This window comes from Balaenoptera borealis (assembly GCF_965194805.1).
Source record: "Balaenoptera borealis genome assembly, contig: HAP1_SCAFFOLD_754, whole genome shotgun sequence".
In the NCBI taxonomy this organism is placed as follows: domain Eukaryota; kingdom Metazoa; phylum Chordata; class Mammalia; order Artiodactyla; family Balaenopteridae; genus Balaenoptera; species Balaenoptera borealis.
This window is the reverse complement of record NW_028123447.1, coordinates 76,315-103,755: the sequence shown is the minus strand read 5'-3', so window position 1 is coordinate 103,755 and position 27,441 is coordinate 76,315. Positions and strand designations below refer to the sequence as shown.

The 27,441-nt window shown below is 44.6% G+C and overlaps 5 pseudogenes across 5 annotated transcripts; all 5 read right to left on the bottom strand.

Annotated features, from left to right (window-relative positions):
• Positions 1-231: 231 nt before the first annotated feature.
• On the bottom strand, positions 232-1,659 carry LOC309621611 (E3 ubiquitin-protein ligase makorin-1 pseudogene; annotated as a pseudogene). The gene has a single exon. The product of its transcript is annotated as an E3 ubiquitin-protein ligase makorin-1 pseudogene (transcript).
• A 4,920-nt stretch (positions 1,660-6,579) lies between these two features.
• On the bottom strand, positions 6,580-8,006 carry LOC309621628 (E3 ubiquitin-protein ligase makorin-1 pseudogene; annotated as a pseudogene). The gene has a single exon. The product of its transcript is annotated as an E3 ubiquitin-protein ligase makorin-1 pseudogene (transcript).
• A 4,923-nt stretch (positions 8,007-12,929) lies between these two features.
• LOC309621606 (E3 ubiquitin-protein ligase makorin-1 pseudogene) lies at positions 12,930-14,357 on the bottom strand (annotated as a pseudogene). The gene has a single exon. The product of its transcript is annotated as an E3 ubiquitin-protein ligase makorin-1 pseudogene (transcript).
• Positions 14,358-19,614: 5,257 nt separating this feature from the next.
• Positions 19,615-21,042, bottom strand: LOC309621615 (E3 ubiquitin-protein ligase makorin-1 pseudogene; annotated as a pseudogene). Its single transcript has one exon. The product of its transcript is annotated as an E3 ubiquitin-protein ligase makorin-1 pseudogene (transcript).
• A 4,924-nt stretch (positions 21,043-25,966) lies between these two features.
• On the bottom strand, positions 25,967-27,394 carry LOC309621629 (E3 ubiquitin-protein ligase makorin-1 pseudogene; annotated as a pseudogene). Its single transcript has one exon. The product of its transcript is annotated as an E3 ubiquitin-protein ligase makorin-1 pseudogene (transcript).
• Between the last annotated feature and the right edge of the window lie 47 nt (positions 27,395-27,441).

Sequence of the window (27,441 nt, the reverse complement as noted above, 5' to 3'; positions counted from 1 at the left end):
ACAAGAAAACTAACTTTAAGATTCATTTTTGTAACTTTTTTAAACAGAGAAAACAACACACTCCTTGGGGAAAGGTGAGGGATTGAGAAGACAGGCCCTGGGTAAAAATTATTACGACAGCACCTGGAGTTGAGAGGCCTGCCTAGAAGAGAACCACGGGCACTGCTGCCACCAGTGGGGAGGGCTGCCGTCTGAGGCTCAGCAGACCAGTTCACACGCCCAGCAAAGCTGCTATAGATCCAAGTCATAAAAATCTTCCAGCTCATCGTGAAACAAGTCCCACTCGTCTTCAGAGTCTGTCAGGTCGTCGTCCCCACCTGCAGCCAAAAGCACAAGCAACATCTCGCCCAGCTTAAAGGTGACAACCTCTTCTTCGTCGTTGTCAAAGGGGTTGCCTTTCCCTCTCTCCTCAATGATCTCCCAGAAGTGGTTCGTTCGTTGGGCCCGGTATGTGCTTGATGTTCCCACTTTCTGTCTCTGTGGCTCCTCTCTATGGCATCAGGGTACGCATGCTTGTAAACGCAGTTCCCTCCAAATGGGCAGCTCCCACGTCCTTCGTCAAAATACCTGCACACCTTGTTGCTCATTGCCTCCTTGTATTTCTGAATGAGTTTCTGCTTCTCTTCTTTCTCCTCCACCCAGTACTCACTTGGAATGACAATGTTAGATGTGATCCGGCATTCTGGGCAGTACTTTATGATCTTGCTCTCAAATTGCTTAGCACTCCTCCACTTGCGAATACATTTGAGACAGTAGGTGTGGTTGCAGTTGGAGAGGATTCCGAAGCGGCGCTCGCGGGGGTTGGCTTTCTCATAGACCACCTCCATGCAGATCCCACACACCATGTCCTTGCGGTGCTGCACAGCAAACGAGAGCTCCATGTCCTTCTCATGGGCCTCGATGCAAGATTTGATGTGTTGTGATCTTTGGGCAGCATCCACTGGATGGAGGACCTGCAGCCCACACATATCACACGCGTCTCCATGGAGATACACACAGTTCTCCCCATATCGGCACTCTCCCACTGCAGCATAGGGGCAGATCTGCTTCTTTGTTTCCACTGCAATTTGCTCCTTCTCTGATTCTTCCTTGGTCACTGAGCCCTGCAGGGGTGCTTCAGTGGAGGAAGAGGCAGTACGGCCACAGTAGGGCTGCCCAGGAACAAACTCAATGGCGTTCACCCAGTCTTCTGAACCAGCTCCTACAGTTGAAAAGTTTGAATTTCTTGACTCAGCTTCACCCATATGCATTTCACCAATCTGTCCAACTACTGATGAGAGACTTGAGGAAGCAGCAAGGGGTGACTTTGCAGTTAGAGCTGTAGCAGTTGCAATGGCTTGCTGTGTTCATATTTGCAGCGGTCTCCGTAAATACAGTACTCTCGCTGAAAATACTTGTACACTACACCATATGGACTCTCAGAGAGGTCACGTGAGTATCGACAGTTATCTCCTTCCTTACAAACCCCATGCATGAAATACCTGCAGGTGACCTGTTTGGTCCAGCCGCCGCCGCTGCCGTCGCTGCCAAATCCCGTGCCCGCAGGGACGGGGAGGTAACTGTGGGGATAGGGGTGGGGGAGGCCGCTGCCACCGCCGCCCCTGCCGCTCCTGCTCTTGATGTTTTGGCTGTTGTTCCCGGAGCTGCAGCCTCCGCCATTACTGTTTATCCCACACAGCAGTGGCGCCGGAACTTCCGGGATCACATAATTCCCGTCCGGCTGAGGGGGGAGAAGGCGGCGAGGCGAAGGGTGGGAAGGGGGAGGACACTGAGGCGCCCGCTCACTCCCCTCTGGCCCGCGTCGTGTCTCTGAGTGCTCTCGCCGCTCGAACTGTGGGCCGGAGCCCGAGCACCCCCTTCTCATTACTTCTTGTTCGTATTTTTAAGTAAATTTTTATTTTTTATCACAGCAAATTTGATTACAAGATTTTGTTTGCTCTAGGTGTGCAAGATGTGGTTCTTTCACACATATACATATATCTCTTCTTCTTCGTATCCTTTTCCCATGTAGGTTATGACACAATGTTGAGTAGTCTTCTCTTGGTATTCTGTAGGTCTTTGGTGATTCTGTATTTCACATGTGTTTGTATATCTCTGTTAACCCCAATATCGTAATGTATCCAATCCTCACACCTTTCCATTTAGTGAACCATCAGTTTGTTTAATGAATCTGTGATTGCCTTTCTCTGTGGAAATATCTTCATTGGTATCAATTTTTTGGTAACACCTACAAGTGATAGGATAGGATATGTGTCTTTCGTTTTCTCACTTACTACAAGTTGCGTGATTCCTTCTAGACGCATCTATGGTGCTGCAAATGGCATTGTTTCATTTTTTCGCTAGCTAATATTCCATCTCTACATGTAGCAGTTCTTCTTTGTCCCCCCATCTGTTGGTGGACTTTTTGGTTACTTCCATATCTTGGCTATTGTAATACTGTGCAGTGCAGTTTTGCCTGCCTGTGTCTTTCCAGTTCTGTCTTCGGAGGTTATAGGTCCAGGAAGGGGCCTGCTGGATCATATGGTAGCTCAATATTTCCCTTTTAAAGGCACCTCCATTCAGTTCTCATTAGTGGCTCTTTCCAAGTTACGTCCCTCTTAAAGTTGAGCGTATGCATTTCTCCACAACACCTTCAGCATTTATTGTTTATAGTTTTCTTGCTGATGGTTATTCTGACTGGTTTGAGATAATACCTCTTTGTGGTTGAATTTGCATGTGTCTCATAATCCGCTGAAATTGAGCTTTAAGGCACGTGCTTTTATTTTTCAATCTGTGATTACAGCTTAGTTCTTCAAAGTGTTTTCTTAAAGTATGTGTCACATTTTGAAATGCTTTGGCCATTTACCTCCCTCTAAACATTTTGAGGGCAGGTTTCATTTACAGCCCTGCCATACTTGTTCATATGAAGTGAGCATTAGCACAGGTTTTAAAGCTGCTTTTGCAGGTAACGGCCAGAGGATGGCAGCCTTTCTACGTTCCCCACTCTGGTAACTAGGGAAACAGCTCTCCCGGCCAGTGGTGTTCCTCGGTTATAAATTAGAGTGGAATGTGCCCGGATAAACCCACAAAAGCGGATGTCTCCTTACTTTTGTTTGTTTTTTAAATTTAATTTATAGTTTTTATTGGAGTAATATTCCATTGTGTACATAGACCACTTCTTCTTGGTGCATTCCTGTATTGATGGATATTTTCGTTGCTTCCAAGTGTTGGCTATGGTAAATATTGCTGGAGTGCAGGATTGCCAGCCTGTGACTTTTTGATTCTCATTTCTCAGGGGTTACGCCCAGCACTGGGTGTGAATGATTGACCTGTAGCTCAATGTTCAAAGCACCTCCATTGTGTTTTCATTAGTGGCTCTTACCACGTCCCCCATAGAAGAGAGGGTAAGCATCTCTCCACAATCACTTCAGCATTTATTGTTTGCAGCATTTTTGCTAATGGCCATTCTGACTGCTGTGAGCTGGTCGGTTTTTGTAATTTGGGTTTGCATGTCTTTAAAAATTCCTGAAATTCATCATTTTTCCTCGCCTTTTTGTTTTCTGTTAAAAAAAATGTGAGTACAGTATACCTCTTGAAATTGTCATCTTGAAAGGTTGCCCTCTTTTGAAATTTTGGTCGATTTTCGACCCCAGGAACTTTTGGAGGGCAGGTGTCATTTAAATAAATGCAAGTTTGGTGAATATTTAGTGACCTTTAGCAATGTGTTTAAAGCTGCTGTTGTGGGAAATGGCCACAAGGAGGCATCATTTCTCCGTTCCCAAATCTGGGTACCAAGGCAGCAGAGCCTTCCAGGAAGTCGTGTTCCTAGGTTTTAAATTAGAATGGAATGTGCCAGGAGAAACCCCCATAAGTTTATGTCTCATTACTTCTTCTTGTTTTTTTTTTTTACTTTTTTTAATCGGGGTAAATTTTAGAATATTGTTTGTCCTAGGTGTACAGAATCTGGTTCATTTGTACATTATATATGTCTACACTTGTACAGATCCTCTTCCCATGTAAAATATTACAGCGTTTTCTGTAGACCTCCCTTGCTATATGGTCGGTCTTTTTGATAAATGTATATAATATGTATTTGTATACGTATAGTAACACTAATCTTAATTTATCCATTCCCCCCACCTTTCCTTTTACATGAGCATAGTTTGTTTTCTAATTCTGTGAGCGTCTTTCTCTGTGGAAATATGTTCATTTGTGTCAGTTATTAGCTAACCCCTGTAAGTGATATCATAGGATATAGGTCTTTTGCTTTCCGACTTACATCATGTTTGGTGATTATCCCCAGGTTCACCTGTGGTGCCTCAAAGAGCAGTGTTTCATTGTTTTCCATGGCTAATATTCCATTGTGTACATGGACCACTTCTTCTTTATCCATTCACCTGTTGAAGAACATTTTGGTTGCTTCACTGTCTTGGCTATTGTGAATAAGGCTGCAGTGCAGCTTTTGCAGCCTATGTCTTCTCGATTCTGGTCTTCTCAGGTGAGAGGCCCAGTGGCGTGCCTGCTGGATTAAATGGTACCTCAATTTTTACTTTTTAATGCAGCTCCTTTCTGTTCTCATTGTTGGCTGTTACGACTTTACGTCTCACCAGCAGGTAGAGGGTACACAGTTCTCTAAAGCCCCTTCAGCATTTATTGTTTGTAGACTTTTTGCTGATGGTCAGTCGACTGGTGTGCGTTGAAACCTTTTTGTAGATTAGATTGCATGAGTCTAATACTTCCTGAGGTTGAGCTTTTATTCATTTTCCTTTTTTTTTAAAGAGAGGGAGTAAAACTTCACTCTTCATACTATCTTCTTGAAAACTTCCCTGTTTTGAATTGTTTTGTCCATTCCTTACCTCAGCACAATTTTTGAGGGCAGGTGTCCTTTACGGCCCCGAGTCCTTCTGAATGTTAATGACCATTAGCTGTGGGTGTAAAGCCGCTCTTGTGGGAAACGGCCACAAGGCGGCAGCATTTCTCCTTTACCAAATCTGGTTACTAATGCAACAGAGCCTTAATGGAAGTGGTGTTCTAGGTTGTAAACTAGAATGGAATGTGCCAGGAAAAAGCCCTTTAAGTTTATGTCTCATTACTTCTCTTTTTGGGTGGGGGGGCGGTTAAAAATTGTTTTATATGGGAAAAGTGCGTCTTACAAAAGGGCTGCTGAAAAAGACAGAGACCCCTGCAAGAATTACTTGTTTTTGCTTAACGTGAAAGTATGAGTGGTATCCAAGGAATCAAAGCAGTAGATGGACAAATCAGGGGCATCTCCAAGTCACTTTCAGGAAATAGAGCAACAAAACGCAAATTTATATTTTCTGATCAAGGAATTCTTCTAACAATTTAACTTTAGCTTATCTCGTGGATTACCACCCCTCCGTCCCCTTTTAGTGGAAAAACATGACTTACTACTGCAAACCAATTACTCCACTACAGGAAACACCTTAGAACATAGTTTTGAATCACACCTGTCTAGCTGCAAAGCTCAGGGATGGAATGAGGCAAATACCCACACAAACGGACCCAAGAACCCGACAACAAAACCCCTCAAATGAGGACAAAGGTTTGTCAAAAAGTGCCTGGACTAGAAAGTCTAGGAGATCATAAAACATTAAATACAACTGTGTAACTGAGACCCAGTTTGTGTTAATCCATGAGATAACCAGATAGTTGAACCTCTATGGCTAAGCCCATTTCCCTATTTATATAGACAGAGCTAGCCCTGCTCTATTAACAGCTACCAATATACTGCTTTGTCCTTTAAGATCTATTTGCCACACGAGGCTGAAACCAGTAAACTTGAGTTTTTCCACCAAGGCTACAGACACTGCATCTATGCAGGGAAGAGAAGCTTGTTACACACTCACACGTACCAAGTCTATCAGCCCTTGGGAGTCAACTTCCAACTCTGCATTTATTTTATTCCGCTATATCTTTATATGTGTTCTTTCACCATTTTCCTATCAGGCTAAACACAGTAAAAATCTCAACACAGTCGCACCTGGTTCTGGTTACCCAGCAGTAGTACTTGTGTGCAATTAAACAAGAGACGAAAACCACAGAACGAGTGCACAGGGTGGGGATTCCAGGGCAGGGGACAGATATAGAAACACAGATGTGCAGAATTCACCAGAAACCTCAAGCATCCGCCTAAGTCTATAGCAGAAGGCTACACGCCACAGTTCAGATCCTTCACCTATCACCCCAATTCTTGGACCCAAAAGCAGGGCCAATGCTGTTACTTTTGAACCTGGGGTCCTCAAAAATGAGTACTGGAAATCCAGAAATGCTACCCTTGAACCGTGTGAATCTGGCTGAAAACAGATGACGCAGCAAACCTACACGCTGTCTGACCGTTAAATTCATGTTACAAGAAAACTAACTTTAAGATTCATTTTTGTAACTTTTTTAAACAGAGAAAACAACACACTCCTTGGGGAAAGGTGAGGGATTGAGAAGACAGGCCCTGGGTAAAAATTATTACGACAGCACCTGGAGTTGAGAGGCCTGCCTAGAAGAGAACCACGGGCACTGCTGCCACCAGTGGGGAGGGCTGCCGTCTGAGGCTCAGCAGACCAGTTCACACGCCCAGCAAAGCTGCTATAGATCCAAGTCATAAAAATCTTCCAGCTCATCGTGAAACAAGTCCCACTCGTCTTCAGAGTCTGTCAGGTCGTCGTCCCCACCTGCAGCCAAAAGCACAAGCAACATCTCGCCCAGCTTAAAGGTGACAACCTCTTCTTCGTCGTTGTCAAAGGGGTTGCCTTTCCCTCTCTCCTCAATGATCTCCCAGAAGTGGTTCGTTCGTTGGGCCCGGTATGTGCTTGATGTTCCCACTTTCTGTCTCTGTGGCTCCTCTCTATGGCATCAGGGTACGCATGCTTGTAAACGCAGTTCCCTCCAAATGGGCAGCTCCCACGTCCTTCGTCAAAATACCTGCACACCTTGTTGCTCATTGCCTCCTTGTATTTCTGAATGAGTTTCTGCTTCTCTTCTTTCTCCTCCACCCAGTACTCACTTGGAATGACAATGTTAGATGTGATCCGGCATTCTGGGCAGTACTTTATGATCTTGCTCTCAAATTGCTTAGCACTCCTCCACTTGCGAATACATTTGAGACAGTAGGTGTGGTTGCAGTTGGAGAGGATTCCGAAGCGGCGCTCGCGGGGGTTGGCTTTCTCATAGACCACCTCCATGCAGATCCCACACACCATGTCCTTGCGGTGCTGCACAGCAAACGAGAGCTCCATGTCCTTCTCATGGGCCTCGATGCAAGATTTGATGTGTTGTGATCTTTGGGCAGCATCCACTGGATGGAGGACCTGCAGCCCACACATATCACACGCGTCTCCATGGAGATACACACAGTTCTCCCCATATCGGCACTCTCCCACTGCAGCATAGGGGCAGATCTGCTTCTTTGTTTCCACTGCAATTTGCTCCTTCTCTGATTCTTCCTTGGTCACTGAGCCCTGCAGGGGTGCTTCAGTGGAGGAAGAGGCAGTACGGCCACAGTAGGGCTGCCCAGGAACAAACTCAATGGCGTTCACCCAGTCTTCTGAACCAGCTCCTACAGTTGAAAAGTTTGAATTTCTTGACTCAGCTTCACCCATATGCATTTCACCAATCTGTCCAACTACTGATGAGAGACTTGAGGAAGCAGCAAGGGGTGACTTTGCAGTTAGAGCTGTAGCAGTTGCAATGGCTTGCTGTGTTCATATTTGCAGCGGTCTCCGTAAATACAGTACTCTCGCTGAAAATACTTGTACACTACACCATATGGACTCTCAGAGAGGTCACGTGAGTATCGACAGTTATCTCCTTCCTTACAAACCCCATGCATGAAATACCTGCAGGTGACCTGTTTGGTCCAGCCGCCGCCGCTGCCGTCGCTGCCAAATCCCGTGCCCGCAGGGACGGGGAGGTAACTGTGGGGATGGGGTGGGGGAGGCCGCTGCCACCGCCGCCCCTGCCGCTCCTGCTCTTGATGTTTTGGCTGTTGTTCCCGGAGCTGCAGCCTCCGCCATTACTGTTTATCCCACACAGCAGTGGCGCCGGAACTTCCGGGATCACATAATTCCGGTCCGGCTGAGGGGGGAGAAGGCGGCGAGGCGAAGGGTGGGAAGGGGGAGGACACTGAGGCGCCCGCTCACTCCCCTCTGGCCCGCGTCGTGTCTCTGAGTGCTCTTGCCGCTCGAACTGTGGGCCGGAGCCCGAGCACCCCCTTCTCATTACTTCTTGTTCGTATTTTTAAGTAAATTTTTATTTTTTATCACAGCAAATTTGATTACAAGATTTTGTTTGCTCTAGGTGTGCAAGATATGGTTCTTTCACACATATACATATATCTCTTCTTCTTCGTATCCTTTTCCCATGTAGGTTATGACACAATGTTGAGTAGTCTTCTCTTGGTATTCTGTAGGTCTTTGGTGATTCTGTATTTCACATGTGTTTGTATATCTCTGTTAACCCCAATATCGTAATGTATCCAATCCTCACACCTTTCCATTTAGTGAACCATCAGTTTGTTTAATGAATCTGTGATTGCCTTTCTCTGTGGAAATATCTTCATTGGTATCAATTTTTTGGTAACACCTACAAGTGATAGGATAGGATATGTGTCTTTCGTTTTCTCACTTACTACAAGTTGCGTGATTCCTTCTAGACGCATCTATGGTGCTGCAAATGGCATTGTTTCATTTTTTCGCTAGCTAATATTCCATCTCTACATGTAGCAGTTCTTCTTTGTCCCCCCATCTGTTGGTGGACTTTTTGGTTACTTCCATATCTTGGCTATTGTAATACTGTGCAGTGCAGTTTTGCCTGCCTGTGTCTTTCCAGTTCTGTCTTCGGAGGTTATAGGTCCAGGAAGGGGCCTGCTGGATCATATGGTAGCTCAATATTTCCCTTTTAAAGGCACCTCCATTCAGTTCTCATTAGTGGCTCTTTCCAAGTTACGTCCCTCTTAAAGTTGAGCGTATGCATTTCTCCACAACACCTTCAGCATTTATTGTTTATAGTTTTCTTGCTGATGGTTATTCTGACTGGTTTGAGATAATACCTCTTTGTGGTTGAATTTGCATGTGTCTCATAATCCGCTGAAATTGAGCTTTAAGGCACGTGCTTTTATTTTTCAATCTGTGATTACAGCTTAGTTCTTCAAAGTGTTTTCTTAAAGTATGTGTCACATTTTGAAATGCTTTGGCCATTTACCTCCCTCTAAACATTTTGAGGGCAGGTTTCATTTACAGCCCTGCCATACTTGTTCATATGAAGTGAGCATTAGCACAGGTTTTAAAGCTGCTTTTGCAGGTAATGGCCAGAGGATGGCAGCCTTTCTACGTTCCCCACTCTGGTAACTAGGGAAACAGCTCTCCCGGCCAGTGGTGTTCCTCGGTTATAAATTAGAGTGGAATGTGCCCGGATAAACCCACAAAAGCGGATGTCTCCTTACTTTTGTTTGTTTTTTAAATTTAATTTATAGTTTTTATTGGAGTAATATTCCATTGTGTACATAGACCACTTCTTCTTGGTGCATTCCTGTATTGATGGATATTTTCGTTGCTTCCAAGTGTTGGCTATGGTAAATATTGCTGGAGTGCAGGATTGCCAGCCTGTGACTTTTTGATTCTCATTTCTCAGGGGTTACGCCCAGCACTGGGTGTGAATGATTGACCTGTAGCTCAATGTTCAAAGCACCTCCATTGTGTTTTCATTAGTGGCTCTTACCACGTCCCCCATAGAAGAGAGGGTAAGCATCTCTCCACAATCACTTCAGCATTTATTGTTTGCAGCATTTTTGCTAATGGCCATTCTGACTGCTGTGAGCTGATCGGTTTTTGTAATTTGGGTTTGCATGTCTTTAAAAATTCCTGAAATTCATCATTTTTCCTCGCCTTTTTGTTTTCTGTTAAAAAAAATGTGAGTACAGTATACCTCTTGAAATTGTCATCTTGAAAGGTTGCCCTCTTTTGAAATTTTGGTCGATTTTCGACCCCAGGAACTTTTGGAGGGCAGGTGTCATTTAAATAAATGCAAGTTTGGTGAATATTTAGTGACCTTTAGCAATGTGTTTAAAGCTGCTGTTGTGGGAAATGGCCACAAGGAGGCATCATTTCTCCGTTCCCAAATCTGGGTACCAAGGCAGCAGAGCCTTCCAGGAAGTCGTGTTCCTAGGTTTTAAATTAGAATGGAATGTGCCAGGAGAAACCCCCATAAGTTTATGTCTCATTACTTCTTCTTGTTTTTTTTTTTTACTTTTTTTAATCGGGGTAAATTTTAGAATATTGTTTGTCCTAGGTGTACAGAATCTGGTTCATTTGTACATTATATATGTCTACACTTGTACAGATCCTCTTCCCATGTAAAATATTACAGCGTTTTCTGTAGACCTCCCTTGCTATATGGTCGGTCTTTTTGATAAATGTATATAATATGTATTTGTATACGTATAGTAACACTAATCTTAATTTATCCATTCCCCCCACCTTTCCTTTTACATGAGCATAGTTTGTTTTCTAATTCTGTGAGCGTCTTTCTCTGTGGAAATATGTTCATTTGTGTCAGTTATTAGCTAACCCCTGTAAGTGATATCATAGGATATAGGTCTTTTGCTTTCCGACTTACATCATGTTTGGTGATTATCCCCAGGTTCACCTGTGGTGCCTCAAAGAGCAGTGTTTCATTGTTTTCCATGGCTAATATTCCATTGTGTACATGGACCACTTCTTCTTTATCCATTCACCTGTTGAAGAACATTTTGGTTGCTTCACTGTCTTGGCTATTGTGAATAAGGCTGCAGTGCAGCTTTTGCAGCCTATGTCTTCTCGATTCTGGTCTTCTCAGGTGAGAGGCCCAGTGGCGTGCCTGCTGGATTAAATGGTACCTCAATTTTTACTTTTTAATGCAGCTCCTTTCTGTTCTCATTGTTGGCTGTTACGACTTTACGTCTCACCAGCAGGTAGAGGGTACAGAGTTCTCTAAAGCCCCTTCAGCATTTATTGTTTGTAGACTTTTTGCTGATGGTCAGTCGACTGGTGTGCGTTGAAACCTTTTTGTAGATTAGATTGCATGAGTCTAATACTTCCTGAGGTTGAGCTTTTATCCATTTTCCTTTTTTTTTTTAAAGAGAGGGAGTAAAACTTCACTCTTCATACTATCTTCTTGAAAAATTGGCCTGTTTTGAATTGTTTTGTCCATTCCTTACCTCAGCACAATTTTTGAGGGCAGGTGTCCTTTACGGCCCCGAGTCCTTCTGAATGTTAATGACCATTAGCTGTGGGTGTAAAGCCGCTCTTGTGGGAAACGGCCACAAGGCATCAGCATTTCTCCTTTACCAAATCTGGTTACTAATGCAACAGAGCCTTAATGGAAGTGGTGTTCTAGGTTGTAAACTAGAATGGAATGTGCCAGGAAAAAGCCCTTTAAGTTTATGTCTCATTACTTCTCTTTTTGGGTGGGGGGGCGGTTAAAAATTGTTTTATATGGGAAAAGTGCGTCTTACAAAAGGGCTGCTGAAAAAGACAGAGACCCCTGCAAGAATTACTTGTTTTTGCTTAACGTGAAAGTATGAGTGGTATCCAAGGAATCAAAGCAGTAGATGGACAAATCAGGGGCATCTCCAAGTCACTTTCAGGAAATAGAGCAACAAAACGCAAATTTATATTTTCTGATCAAGGAATTCTTCTAACAATTTAACTTTAGCTTATCTCGTGGATTACCACCCCTCCGTCCCCTTTTAGTGGAAAAACATGACTTACTACTGCAAGCCAATTACTCCACTACAGGAAACACCTTAGAACATAGTTTTGAATCACACCTGTCTAGCTGCAAAGCTCAGGGATGGAATGAGGCAAATACCCACACAAACGGACCCAAGAACCCGACAACAAAACCCCTCAAATGAGGACAAAGGTTTGTCAAAAAGTGCCTGGACTAGAAAGTCTAGGAGATCATAAAACATTAAATACAACTGTGTAACTGAGACCCAGTTTGTGTTAATCCATGAGATAACCAGATAGTTGAACCTCTATGGCTAAGCCCATTTCCCTATTTATATAGACAGAGCTAGCCCTGCTCTATTAACAGCTACCAATATACTGCTTTGTCCTTTAAGATCTATTTGCCACACGAGGCTGAAACCAGTAAACTTGAGTTTTTCCACTAAGGCTACAGACACTGCATCTATGCAGGGAAGAGAAGCTTGTTACACACTCACACGTACCAAGTCTATCAGCCCTTGGTAGTCAACTTCCAACTCTGCATTTATTTTATTCCGCTATATCTTTATATGTGTTCTGTCACCATTTTCCTATCAGGCTAAACACAGTAAAAATCTCAACACAGTCGCACCTGGTTCTGGTTACCCAGCAGTAGTACTTGTGTGCAATTAAACAAGAGACGAAAACCACAGAACGAGTGCACAGGGTGGGGATTCCAGGGCAGGGGACAGATATAGAAACACAGATGTGCAGAATTCACCAGAAACCTCAAGCATCCGCCTAAGTCTATAGCAGAAGGCTACACGCCACAGTTCAGATCCTTCACCTATCACCCCAATTCTTGGACCCAAAAGCAGGGCCAATGCTGTTACTTTTGAACCTGGGGTCCTCAAAAATGAGTACTGGAAATCCAGAAATGCTACCCTTGAACCGTGTGAATCTGGCTGAAAACAGATGACGCAGCAAACCTACACGCTGTCTGACCGTTAAATTCATGTTACAAGAAAACTAACTTTAAGATTCATTTTTGTAACTTTTTTAAACAGAGAAAACAACACACTCCTTGGGGAAAGGTGAGGGATTGAGAAGACAGGCCCTGGGTAAAAATTATTACGACAGCACCTGGAGTTGAGAGGCCTGCCTAGAAGAGAACCACGGGCACTGCTGCCAGCAGTGGGGAGGGCTGCCGTCTGAGGCTCAGCAGACCAGTTCACACGCCCAGCAAAGCTGCTATAGATCCAAGTCATAAAAATCTTCCAGCTCATCGTGAAACAAGTCCCACTCGTCTTCAGAGTCTGTCAGGTCGTCGTCCCCACCTGCAGCCAAAAGCACAAGCAACATCTCGCCCAGCTTAAAGGTGACAACCTCTTCTTCGTCGTTGTCAAAGGGGTTGCCTTTCCCTCTCTCCTCAATGATCTCCCAGAAGTGGTTCGTTCGTTGGGCCCGGTATGTGCTTGATGTTCCCACTTTCTGTCTCTGTGGCTCCTCTCTATGGCATCAGGGTACGCATGCTTGTAAACGCAGTTCCCTCCAAATGGGCAGCTCCCACGTCCTTCGTCAAAATACCTGCACACCTTGTTGCTCATTGCCTCCTTGTATTTCTGAATGAGTTTCTGCTTCTCTTCTTTCTCCTCCACCCAGTACTCACTTGGAATGACAATGTTAGATGTGATCCGGCATTCTGGGCAGTACTTTATGATCTTGCTCTCAAATTGCTTAGCACTCCTCCACTTGCGAATACATTTGAGACAGTAGGTGTGGTTGCAGTTGGAGAGGATTCCGAAGCGGCGCTCGCGGGGGTTGGCTTTCTCATAGACCACCTCCATGCAGATCCCACACACCATGTCCTTGCGGTGCTGCACAGCAAACGAGAGCTCCATGTCCTTCTCATGGGCCTCGATGCAAGATTTGATGTGTTGTGATCTTTGGGCAGCATCCACTGGATGGAGGACCTGCAGCCCACACATATCACACGCGTCTCCATGGAGATACACACAGTTCTCCCCATATCGGCACTCTCCCACTGCAGCATAGGGGCAGATCTGCTTCTTTGTTTCCACTGCAATTTGCTCCTTCTCTGATTCTTCCTTGGTCACTGAGCCCTGCAGGGGTGCTTCAGTGGAGGAAGAGGCAGTACGGCCACAGTAGGGCTGCCCAGGAACAAACTCAATGGCGTTCACCCAGTCTTCTGAACCAGCTCCTACAGTTGAAAAGTTTGAATTTCTTGACTCAGCTTCGCCCATATGCATTTCACCAATCTGTCCAACTACTGATGAGAGACTTGAGGAAGCAGCAAGGGGCGACTTTGCAGTTAGAGCTGTAGCAGTTGCAATGGCTTGCTGTGTTCATATTTGCAGCGGTCTCCGTAAATACAGTACTCTCGCTGAAAATACTTGTACACTACACCATATGGACTCTCAGAGAGGTCACGTGAGTATCGACAGTTATCTCCTTCCTTACAAACCCCATGCATGAAATACCTGCAGGTGACCTGTTTGGTCCAGCCGCCGCCGCTGCCGTCGCTGCCAAATCCCGTGCCCGCAGGGACGGGGAGGTAACTGTGGGGATAGGGGTGGGGGAGGCCGCTGCCACCGCCGCCCCTGCCGCTCCTGCTCTTGATGTTTTGGCTGTTGTTCCCGGAGCTGCAGCCTCCGCCATTACTGTTTATCCCACACAGCAGTGGCGCCGGAACTTCCGGGATCACATAATTCCCGTCCGGCTGAGGGGGGAGAAGGCGGCGAGGCGAAGGGTGGGAAGGGGGAGGACACTGAGGCGCCCGCTCACTCCCCTCTGGCCCGCGTCGTGTCTCTGAGTGCTCTCGCCGCTCGAACTGCGGGCCGGAGCCCGAGCACCCCCTTCTCATTACTTCTTGTTCGTATTTTTAAGTAAATTTTTATTTTTTATCACAGCAAATTTGATTACAAGATTTTGTTTGCTCTAGGTGTGCAAGATGTGGTTCTTTCACACATATACATATATCTCTTCTTCTTCGTATCCTTTTCCCATGTAGGTTATGACACAATGTTGAGTAGTCTTCTCTTGGTATTCTGTAGGTCTTTGGTGATTCTGTATTTCACATGTGTTTGTATATCTCTGTTAACCCCAATATCGTAATGTATCCAATCCTCACACCTTTCCATTTAGTGAACCATCAGTTTGTTTAATGAATCTGTGATTGCCTTTCTCTGTGGAAATATCTTCATTGGTATCAATTTTTTGGTAACACCTACAAGTGATACGATAGGATATGTGTCTTTCGCTTTCTCACTTACTACAAGTTGCGTGATTCCTTCTAGACTCATCTATGGTGCTGCAAATGGCATTGTTTCATTTTTTCGCTAGCTAAGATTCCATCTCTACATGTAGCAGTTCTTCTTTGTCCCCCCATCTGTTGGTGGACTTTTTGGTTACTTCCATATCTTGGCTATTGTAATACTGTGCAGTGCAGTTTTGCCTGCCTGTGTCTTTCCAGTTCTGTCTTCAGAGGTTATAGGTCCAGGAAGGGGCCTGCTGGATCATATGGTAGCTCAATATTTCCCTTTTAAAGGCACCTCCATTCAGTTCTCATTAGTGGCTCTTTCCAAGTTACGTCCCTCTTAAAGTTGAGCGTATGCATTTCTCCACAACACCTTCAGCATTTATTGTTTATAGTTTTCTTGCTGATGGTTATTCTGACTGGTTTGAGATAATACCTCTTTGTGGTTGAATTTGCATGTGTCTCATAATCCGTTGAAATTGAGCTTTAAGGCACGTGCTTTTATTTTTCAATCTGTGATTACAGCTTAGTTCTTCAAAGTGTTTTCTTAAAGTATGTGTCACATTTTGAAATGCTTTGGCCATTTACCTCCCTCTAAACATTTTGAGGGCAGGTTTCATTTACAGCCCTGCCGTACTTGTTCATATGAAGTGAGCATTAGCACAGGTTTTAAAGCTGCTTTTGCAGGTAATGGCCAGAGGACGGCAGCCTTTCTACGTTCCCCACTCTGGTAACTAGGGAAACAGCCCTCCCGGCCAGTGGTGTTCCTCGGTTATAAATTAGAGTGGAATGTGCCCGGATAAACCCACAAAAGCGGATGTCTCCTTACTTTTGTTTGTTTTTTAAATTTAATTTATAGTTTTTATTGGAGTAATATTCCATTGTGTACATAGACCACTTCTTCTTGGTGCATTCCTGTATTGATGGATATTTTCGTTGCTTCCAAGTGTTGGCTATGGTAAATATTGCTGGAGTGCAGGATTGCCAGCCTGTGACTTTTTGATTCTCATTTCTCAGGGGTTACGCCCAGCACTGGGTGTGAATGATTGACCTGTAGCTCAATGTTCAAAGCACCTCCATTGTGTTTTCATTAGTGGCTCTTACCACGTCCCCCATAGAAGAGAGGGTAAGCATCTCTCCACAATCACTTCAGCATTTATTGTTTGCAGCATTTTTGCTAATGGCCATTCTGACTGCTGTGAGCTGGTCGGTTTTTGTAATTTGGGTTTGCATGTCTTTAAAAATTCCTAAAATTCATCATTTTTCCTCGCCTTTTTGTTTTCTGTTAAAAAAAATGTGAGTACAGTATACCTCTTGAAATTGTCATCTTGAAAGGTTGCCCTCTTTTGAAATTTTGGTCGATTTTCGACCCCAGGAACTTTTGGAGGGCAGGTGTCATTTAAATAAATGCAAGTTTGGTGAATATTTAGTGACCTTTAGCAATGTGTTTAAAGCTGCTGTTGTGGGAAATGGCCACAAGGAGGCATCATTTCTCCGTTCCCAAATCTGGGTACCAAGGCAGCAGCAGAGCCTTCCAGGAAGTCATGTTCCTAGGTTTTAAATTAGAATGGAATGTGCCAGGAGAAACCCCCATACGTTTATGTCTCATTACTTCTTCTTGGTTTTTTTTTTACTTTTTTTAATCGGGGTAAATTTTAGAATATTGTTTGTCCTAGGTGTACAGAATCTGGTTCATTTGTACATTATATATGTCTATCCTTGTACAGATCCTCTTCCCATGTAAAATATTACAGAGTGTTCTGTAGACCTCCCTTGCTATATGGTCGGTCTTTTTGATAAATGTATATAATATGTATTTGTATACGTATAGTAACACTAATCTTAATTTATCCATTCCCCCCACCTTTCCTTTTACATGAGCATAGTTTGTTTTCTAATTCTGTGAGCGTCTTTCTCTGTGGAAATATGTTCATTTGTGTCAGTTATTAGCTAACCCCTGTAAGTGATATCATAGGACATAGGTCTTTTGCTTTCCGACTTACATCATGTTTGGTGATTATCCCCAGGTTCACCTGTGGTGCCTCAAAGAGCAGTGTTTCATTGTTTTCCATGGCTAATATTCCATTGTGTACATGGACCACTTCTTCTTTATCCATTCACCTGTTGAAGAACATTTTGGTTGCTTCACTATCTTGGCTATTGTGAATAAGGCTGCTGTGCAGCTTTTGCAGCCTATGTCTTCTCGATTCTGGTCTTCTCAGGTGAGAGGCCCAGTGGTGTGCCTGCTGGATTAAATGGTACCTCAATTTTTACTTTTGAATACAGCTCCTTTCTGTTCTCATTGTTGGCTGTTACGACTTTACGTCTCACCAACAGGTAGAGGGTACACAGTTCTCTAAAGCCCCTTCAGCATTTATTGTTTGTAGACTTTTTGCTGATGGTCAGTCGACTGGTGTGCGTTGAAACCTTTTTGTAGATTAGATTGCATGAGTCTAATACTTCCTGAGGTTGAGCTTTTATTCATTTTCCTTTTTTTTTTAAAGAGAGGGAGTAAAACTTCACTCTTCATACTATCTTCTTGAAAAATTGGCCTGTTTTGAATTGTTTTGTCCATTCCTTACCTCAGCACAATTTTTGAGGGCAGGTGTCCTTTACGGCCCCGAGTCCTTCTGAATGTTAATGACCATTAGCTGTGGGTGTAAAGCCGCTCTTGCGGGAAACGGCCACAAGGCGGCAGCATTTCTCCTTTACCAAATCTGGTTACTAATGCAACAGAGCCTTAATGGAAGTGGTGTTCTAGGTTGTAAACTAGAATGGAATGTGCCAGGAAAAAGCCCTTTAAGTTTATGTCTCATTACTTCTTTTTTTGGGTGGGGGGGCGGTTAAAAATTGTTTTATATGGGAAAAGTGCGTCTTACAAAAGGGCTGCTGAAAAAGACAGTGACCCCTGCAAGAATTACTTGTTTTTGCTTAACGTGAAAGTATGAGTGGTATCCAAGGAATCAAAGCAGTAGATGGACAAATCAGGGGCATCTCCAAGTTACTTTCAGGAAATAGAGCAACAAAACGCAAATTTATATTTTCTGATCAAGGAATTCTTCTAACAATTTAACTTTAGCGTATCTCGTGGATTACCACCCCTCCGTCCCCTTTTAGTGGAAAAACATGACTTACTACTGCAAACCAATTACTCCACTACAGGAAACACCTTAGAACATACTTTTGAATCACACCTGTCTAGCTGCAAAGCTCAGGGATGGAATGAGGCAAATACCCACACAAACGGACCCAAGAACCCGACAACAAAACCCCTCAAATGAGGACAAAGGTTTGTCAAAAAGTGCCTGGACTAGAAAGTCTAGGAGATCATAAAACATTAAATACAACTGTGTAACTGAGACCCAGTTTGTATTAATACATGAGATAACCAGATAGTTGAACCTCTATGGCTAAGCCCATTTCCCTATTTATATAGACAGAGCTAGCCCTGCTCTATTAACAGCTGCCAATATACTGCTTTGTCCTTTAAGATCTATTTGCCACACGAGGCTGAAACCAGTAAACTTGAGTTTTTCCACTAAGGCTACAGACACTGCATCTATGCAGGGATGAGAAGCTTGTTACACACACACACATACCAAGTCTATCAGCCCTTGGGAGTCAACTTCCAACTCTGCATTTATTTTATTCCGCTATATCTTTTTTTTTTTTTAATTAATTAATTAATTAATTTATTTATTTTTATATTTATTTTTGGCTGTGTTGGGTCTTCGTTTCTGTGCGAGGGCTTTCTCTAGTTGTGGCGAGTGGGGGCCACTCTTCATCGCGGTGCGCGGGCCTCTCACTATCGCGGCCTCTCTTGTCGCAGAGCACAGGCTCCAGACGCACAGGCTCAGTAGTTGTGGCTCACGGGCCCAGTTGCTCCGCGGCATGTGGGATCTTCCCAGACCAGGGCTCGAACCCGTGTCCCCTGCATTGGCAGGCAGATTCTCAACCACTGCGCCACCAGGGAAGCCCCTATTCCGCTATATCTTTATATGTGTTCTTTCACCATTTTCCTATCAGGCTAAACACAGTAAAAATCTCAACACAGTCGCACCTGGTTCTGGTTACCCAGCAGTAGTACTTGTGTGCAATTAAACAAGAGACGAAAACCACAGAACGAGTGCACAGGGTGGGGATTCCAGGGCAGGGAACAGATATAAAAACACAGATGTGCAGAATTCACCAGAAACCTCAAGCATCCGCCTAAGTCTATAGCAGAAGGCTACATGCCACAGTTCAGATCCTTCACCTATCACCCCAAATCTTGGACCCAAAAGCAGGGCCAATGCTGTTACTTTTGAACCTGGGGTCCTCAAAAATGAGTACTGGAAATCCAGAAATGCTACCCTTGAACTGTGTAAATCTGGCTGAAAACAGATGACGCAGCAAACCTACACTCTGTCTGACCGTTAAATTCATGTTACAAGAAAACTAACTTTAAGATTCACCTTTGTAACTTATTTAAACAGAGAAAACAACATACTCCTCGGGGAAAGGTGAGGGATTGAGAAGACAGGCCCTGGGTAAAAATTATCACGACAGCACCTGGAGTTGAGAGGCCTGCCTAGAAGAGAACCACGGGCACTGCTGCCACCAGCGGGGAGGGCTGCCGTCTGAGGCTCAGCAGACCAGTTCACACGCCCAGCAAAGCTGCTATAGATCCAAGTCATAAAAATCTTCCAGCTCATCGTGAAACAAGTCCCACTCGTCTTCAGAGTCTGTCAGGTCGTCGTCCCCACCTGCAGCCAAAAGCACAAGCAACATCTCGCCCAGCTTAAAGGTGACAACCTCTTCTTCGTCGTTGTCAAAGGGGTTGCCTTTCCCTCTCTCCTCAATGATCTCCCAGAAGTGGTTCGTTCGTTGGGCCCGGTATGTGCTTGATGTTCCCACTTTCTGTCTCTGTGGCTCCTCTCTATGGCATCAGGGTACGCATGCTTGTAAACGCAGTTCCCTCCAAATGGGCAGCTCCCACGTCCTTCGTCAAAATACCTGCACACCTTGTTGCTCATTGCCTCCTTGTATTTCTGAATGAGTTTCTGCTTCTCTTCTTTCTCCTCCACCCAGTACTCACTTGGAATGACAATGTTAGATGTGATCCGGCATTCTGGGCAGTACTTTATGATCTTGCTCTCAAATTGCTTAGCACTCCTCCACTTGCGAATACATTTGAGACAGTAGGTGTGGTTGCAGTTGGAGAGGATTCCGAAGCGGCGCTCGCGGGGGTTGGCTTTCTCATAGACCACCTCCATGCAGATCCCACACACCATGTCCTTGCGGTGCTGCACAGCAAACGAGAGCTCCATGTCCTTCTCATGGGCCTCGATGCAAGATTTGATGTGTTGTGATCTTTGGGCAGCATCCACTGGATGGAGGACCTGCAGCCCACACATATCACACGCGTCTCCATGGAGATACACACAGTTCTCCCCATATCGGCACTCTCCCACTGCAGCATAGGGGCAGATCTGCTTCTTTGTTTCCACTGCAATTTGCTCCTTCTCTGATTCTTCCTTGGTCACTGAGCCCTGCAGGGGTGCTTCAGTGGAGGAAGAGGCAGTACGGCCACAGTAGGGCTGCCCAGGAACAAACTCAATGGCGTTCACCCAGTCTTCTGAACCAGCTCCTACAGTTGAAAAGTTTGAATTTCTTGACTCAGCTTCGCCCATATGCATTTCACCAATCTGTCCAACTACTGATGAGAGACTTGAGGAAGCAGCAAGGGGTGACTTTGCAGTTAGAGCTGTAGCAGTTGCAATGGCTTGCTGTGTTCATATTTGCAGCGGTCTCCGTAAATACAGTACTCTCGCTGAAAATACTTGTACACTACACCATATGGACTCTCAGAGAGGTCACGTGAGTATCGACAGTTATCTCCTTCCTTACAAACCCCATGCATGAAATACCTGCAGGTGACCTGTTTGGTCCAGCCGCCGCCGCTGCCGTCGCTGCCAAATCCCGTGCCCGCAGGGACGGGGAGGTAACTGTGGGGATAGGGGTGGGGGAGGCCGCTGCCACCGCCGCCCCTGCCGCTCCTGCTCTTGATGTTTTGGCTGTTGTTCCCGGAGCTGCAGCCTCCGCCATTACTGTTTATCCCACACAGCAGTGGCGCCGGAACTTCCGGGATCACATAATTCCCGTCCGGCTGAGGGGGGAGAAGGCGGCGAGGCGAAGGGTGGGAAGGGGGAGGACACTGAGGCGCCCGCTCACTCCCCTCTGGCCCGCGTCGTGTCTCTGAGTGCTCTCGCCGCTCGAACTGCGGGCCGGAGCCCGAGCACCCCCTTCTCATTACTTCTTGTTCGTATTTTTAAGTAAATTTTTATTTTTTATCACAGCAAATTTGATTACAAGATTTTGTTTGCTCTAGGTGTGCAAGATGTGGTTCTTTCACACATATACATATATCTCTTCTTCTTCGTATCCTTTTCCCATGTAGGTTATGACACAATGTTGAGTAGTCTTCTCTTGGTATTCTGTAGGTCTTTGGTGATTCTGTATTTCACATGTGTTTGTATATCTCTGTTAACCCCAATATCGTAATGTATCCAATCCTCACACCTTTCCATTTAGTGAACCATCAGTTTGTTTAATGAATCTGTGATTGCCTTTCTCTGTGGAAATATCTTCATTGGTATCAATTTTTTGGTAACACCTACAAGTGATACGATAGGATATGTGTCTTTCGCTTTCTCACTTACTACAAGTTGCGTGATTCCTTCTAGACTCATCTATGGTGCTGCAAATGGCATTGTTTCATTTTTTCGCTAGCTAAGATTCCATCTCTACATGTAGCAGTTCTTCTTTGTCCCCCCATCTGTTGGTGGACTTTTTGGTTACTTCCATATCTTGGCTATTGTAATACTGTGCAGTGCAGTTTTGCCTGCCTGTGTCTTTCCAGTTCTGTCTTCAGAGGTTATAGGTCCAGGAAGGGGCCTGCTGGATCATATGGTAGCTCAATATTTCCCTTTTAAAGGCACCTCCATTCAGTTCTCATTAGTGGCTCTTTCCAAGTTACGTCCCTCTTAAAGTTGAGCGTATGCATTTCTCCACAACACCTTCAGCATTTATTGTTTATAGTTTTCTTGCTGATGGTTATTCTGACTGGTTTGAGATAATACCTCTTTGTGGTTGAATTTGCATGTGTCTCATAATCCGTTGAAATTGAGCTTTAAGGCACGTGCTTTTATTTTTCAATCTGTGATTACAGCTTAGTTCTTCAAAGTGTTTTCTTAAAGTATGTGTCACATTTTGAAATGCTTTGGCCATTTACCTCCCTCTAAACATTTTGAGGGCAGGTTTCATTTACAGCCCTGCCGTACTTGTTCATATGAAGTGAGCATTAGCACAGGTTTTAAAGCTGCTTTTGCAGGTAATGGCCAGAGGACGGCAGCCTTTCTACGTTCCCCACTCTGGTAACTAGGGAAACAGCCCTCCCGGCCAGTGGTGTTCCTCGGTTATAAATTAGAGTGGAATGTGCCCGGATAAACCCACAAAAGCGGATGTCTCCTTACTTTTGTTTGTTTTTTAAATTTAATTTATAGTTTTTATTGGAGTAATATTCCATTGTGTACATAGACCACTTCTTCTTGGTGCATTCCTGTATTGATGGATATTTTCGTTGCTTCCAAGTGTTGGCTATGGTAAATATTGCTGGAGTGCAGGATTGCCAGCCTGTGACTTTTTGATTCTCATTTCTCAGGGGTTACGCCCAGCACTGGGTGTGAATGATTGACCTGTAGCTCAATGTTCAAAGCACCTCCATTGTGTTTTCATTAGTGGCTCTTACCACGTCCCCCATAGAAGAGAGGGTAAGCATCTCTCCACAATCACTTCAGCATTTATTGTTTGCAGCATTTTTGCTAATGGCCATTCTGACTGCTGTGAGCTGGTCGGTTTTTGTAATTTGGGTTTGCATGTCTTTAAAAATTCCTAAAATTCATCATTTTTCCTCGCCTTTTTGTTTTCTGTTAAAAAAAATGTGAGTACAGTATACCTCTTGAAATTGTCATCTTGAAAGGTTGCCCTCTTTTGAAATTTTGGTCGATTTTCGACCCCAGGAACTTTTGGAGGGCAGGTGTCATTTAAATAAATGCAAGTTTGGTGAATATTTAGTGACCTTTAGCAATGTGTTTAAAGCTGCTGTTGTGGGAAATGGCCACAAGGAGGCATCATTTCTCCGTTCCCAAATCTGGGTACCAAGGCAGCAGAAGAGCCTTCCAGGAAGTCATGTTCCTAGGTTTTAAATTAGAATGGAATGTGCCAGGAGAAACCCCCATACGTTTATGTCTCATTACTTCTTCTTGGTTTTTTTTTTACTTTTTTTAATCGGGGTAAATTTTAGAATATTGTTTGTCCTAGGTGTACAGAATCTGGTTCATTTGTACATTATATATGTCTATCCTTGTACAGATCCTCTTCCCATGTAAAATATTACAGAGTGTTCTGTAGACCTCCCTTGCTATATGGTCGGTCTTTTTGATAAATGTATATAATATGTATTTGTATACGTATAGTAACACTAATCTTAATTTATCCATTCCCCCCACCTTTCCTTTTACATGAGCATAGTTTGTTTTCTAATTCTGTGAGCGTCTTTCTCTGTGGAAATATGTTCATTTGTGTCAGTTATTAGCTAACCCCTGTAAGTGATATCATAGGACATAGGTCTTTTGCTTTCCGACTTACATCATGTTTGGTGATTATCCCCAGGTTCACCTGTGGTGCCTCAAAGAGCAGTGTTTCATTGTTTTCCATGGCTAATATTCCATTGTGTACATGGACCACTTCTTCTTTATCCATTCACCTGTTGAAGAACATTTTGGTTGCTTCACTATCTTGGCTATTGTGAATAAGGCTGCTGTGCAGCTTTTGCAGCCTATATCTTCTCGATTCTGGTCTTCTCAGGTGAGAGGCCCAGTGGTGTGCCTGCTGGATTAAATGGTACCTCAATTTTTACTTTTGAATACAGCTCCTTTCTGTTCTCATTGTTGGCTGTTACGACTTTACGTCTCACCAACAGGTAGAGGGTACACAGTTCTCTAAAGCCCCTTCAGCATTTATTGTTTGTAGACTTTTTGCTGATGGTCAGTCGACTGGTGTGCGTTGAAACCTTTTTGTAGATTAGATTGCATGAGTCTAATACTTCCTGAGGTTGAGCTTTTATTCATTTTCCTTTTTTTTTTAAAGAGAGGGAGTAAAACTTCACTCTTCATACTATCTTCTTGAAAAATTGGCCTGTTTTGAATTGTTTTGTCCATTCCTTACCTCAGCACAATTTTTGAGGGCAGGTGTCCTTTACGGCCCCGAGTCCTTCTGAATGTTAATGACCATTAGCTGTGGGTGTAAAGCCGCTCTTGTGGGAAACGGCCACAAGGCGGCAGCATTTCTCCTTTACCAAATCTGGTTACTAATGCAACAGAGCCTTAATGGAAGTGGTGTTCTAGGTTGTAAACTAGAATGGAATGTGCCAGGAAAAAGCCCTTTAAGTTTATGTCTCATTACTTCTCTTTTTGGGTGGGGGGGCGGTTAAAAATTGTTTTATATGGGAAAAGTGCGTCTTACAAAAGGGCTGCTGAAAAAGACAGAGACCCCTGCAAGAATTACTTGTTTTTGCTTAACGTGAAAGTATGAGTGGTATCCAAGGAATCAAAGCAGTAGATGGACAAATCAGGGGCATCTCCAAGTCACTTTCAGGAAATAGAGCAACAAAACGCAAATTTATATTTTCTGATCAAGGAATTCTTCTAACAATTTAACTTTAGCTTATCTCGTGGATTACCACCCCTCCGTCCCCTTTTAGTGGAAAAACATGACTTACTACTGCAAGCCAATTACTCCACTACAGGAAACACCTTAGAACATAGTTTTGAATCACACCTGTCTAGCTGCAAAGCTCAGGGATGGAATGAGGCAAATACCCACACAAACGGACCCAAGAACCCGACAACAAAACCCCTCAAATGAGGACAAAGGTTTGTCAAAAAGTGCCTGGACTAGAAAGTCTAGGAGATCATAAAACATTAAATACAACTGTGTAACTGAGACCCAGTTTGTGTTAATCCATGAGATAACCAGATAGTTGAACCTCTATGGCTAAGCCCATTTCCCTATTTATATAGACAGAGCTAGCCCTGCTCTATTAACAGCTACCAATATACTGCTTTGTCCTTTAAGATCTATTTGCCACACGAGGCTGAAACCAGTAAACTTGAGTTTTTCCACTAAGGCTACAGACACTGCATCTATGCAGGGAAGAGAAGCTTGTTACACACTCACACGTACCAAGTCTATCAGCCCTTGGGAGTCAACTTCCAACTCTGCATTTATTTTATTCCGCTATATCTTTATATGTGTTCTTTCACCATTTTCCTATCAGGCTAAACACAGTAAAAATCTCAACACAGTCGCACCTGGTTCTGGTTACCCAGCAGTAGTACTTGTGTGCAATTAAACAAGAGACGAAAACCACAGAACGAGTGCACAGGGTGGGGATTCCAGGGCAGGGGACAGATATAGAAACACAGATGTGCAGAATTCACCAGAAACCTCAAGCATCCGCCTAAGTCTATAGCAGAAGGCTACACGCCACAGTTCAGATCCTTCACCTATCACCCCAATTCTTGGACCCAAAAGCAGGGCCAATGCTGTTACTTTTGAACCTGGGGTCCTCAAAAATGAGTACTGGAAATCCAGAAATGCTACCCTTGAACCGTGTGAATCTGGCTGAAAACAGATGACGCAGCAAACCTACACGCTGTCTGACCGTTAAATTCATGTTACAAGAAAACTAACTTTAAGATTCATTTTTGTAACTTTTTTAAACAGAGAAAACAACACACTCCTTGGGGAAAGGTGAGGGATTGAGAAGACAGGCCCTGGGTAAAAATTATTACGACAGCACCTGGAGTTGAGAGGCCTGCCTAGAAGAGAACCACGGGCACTGCTGCCACCAGTGGGGAGGGCTGCCGTCTGAGGCTCAGCAGACCAGTTCACACGCCCAGCAAAGCTGCTATAGATCCAAGTCATAAAAATCTTCCAGCTCATCGTGAAACAAGTCCCACTCGTCTTCAGAGTCTGTCAGGTCGTCGTCCCCACCTGCAGCCAAAAGCACAAGCAACATCTCGCCCAGCTTAAAGGTGACAACCTCTTCTTCGTCGTTGTCAAAGGGGTTGCCTTTCCCTCTCTCCTCAATGATCTCCCAGAAGTGGTTCGTTCGTTGGGCCCGGTATGTGCTTGATGTTCCCACTTTCTGTCTCTGTGGCTCCTCTCTATGGCATCAGGGTACGCATGCTTGTAAACGCAGTTCCCTCCAAATGGGCAGCTCCCACGTCCTTCGTCAAAATACCTGCACACCTTGTTGCTCATTGCCTCCTTGTATTTCTGAATGAGTTTCTGCTTCTCTTCTTTCTCCTCCACCCAGTACTCACTTGGAATGACAATGTTAGATGTGATCCGGCATTCTGGGCAGTACTTTATGATCTTGCTCTCAAATTGCTTAGCACTCCTCCACTTGCGAATACATTTGAGACAGTAGGTGTGGTTGCAGTTGGAGAGGATTCCGAAGCGGTGCTCGCGGGGGTTGGCTTTCTCATAGACCACCTCCATGCAGATCCCACACACCATGTCCTTGCGGTGCTGCACAGCAAACGAGAGCTCCATGTCCTTCTCATGGGCCTCGATGCAAGATTTGATGTGTTGTGATCTTTGGGCAGCATCCACTGGATGGAGGACCTGCAGCCCACACATATCACACGCGTCTCCATGGAGATACACACAGTTCTCCCCATATCGGCACTCTCCCACTGCAGCATAGGGGCAGATCTGCTTCTTTGTTTCCACTGCAATTTGCTCCTTCTCTGATTCTTCCTTGGTCACTGAGCCCTGCAGGGGTGCTTCAGTGGAGGAAGAGGCAGTACGGCCACAGTAGGGCTGCCCAGGAACAAACTCAATGGCGTTCACCCAGTCTTCTGAACCAGCTCCTACAGTTGAAAAGTTTGAATTTCTTGACTCAGCTTCGCCCATATGCATTTCACCAATCTGTCCAACTACTGATGAGAGACTTGAGGAAGCAGCAAGGGGTGACTTTGCAGTTAGAGCTGTAGCAGTTGCAATGGCTTGCTGTGTTCATATTTGCAGCGGTCTCCGTAAATACAGTACTCTCGCTGAAAATACTTGTACACTACACCATATGGACTCTCAGAGAGGTCACGTGAGTATCGACAGTTATCTCCTTCCTTACAAACCCCATGCATGAAATACCTGCAGGTGACCTGTTTGGTCCAGCCGCCGCCACTGCCGTCGCTGCCAAATCCCGTGCCCGCAGGGACGGGGAGGTAACTGTGGGGATAGGGGTGGGGGAGGCCGCTGCCACCGCCGCCCCTGCCGCTCCTGCTCTTGATGTTTTGGCTGTTGTTCCCGGAGCTGCAGCCTCCGCCATTACTGTTTATCCCACACAGCAGTGGCGCCGGAACTTCCGGGATCACA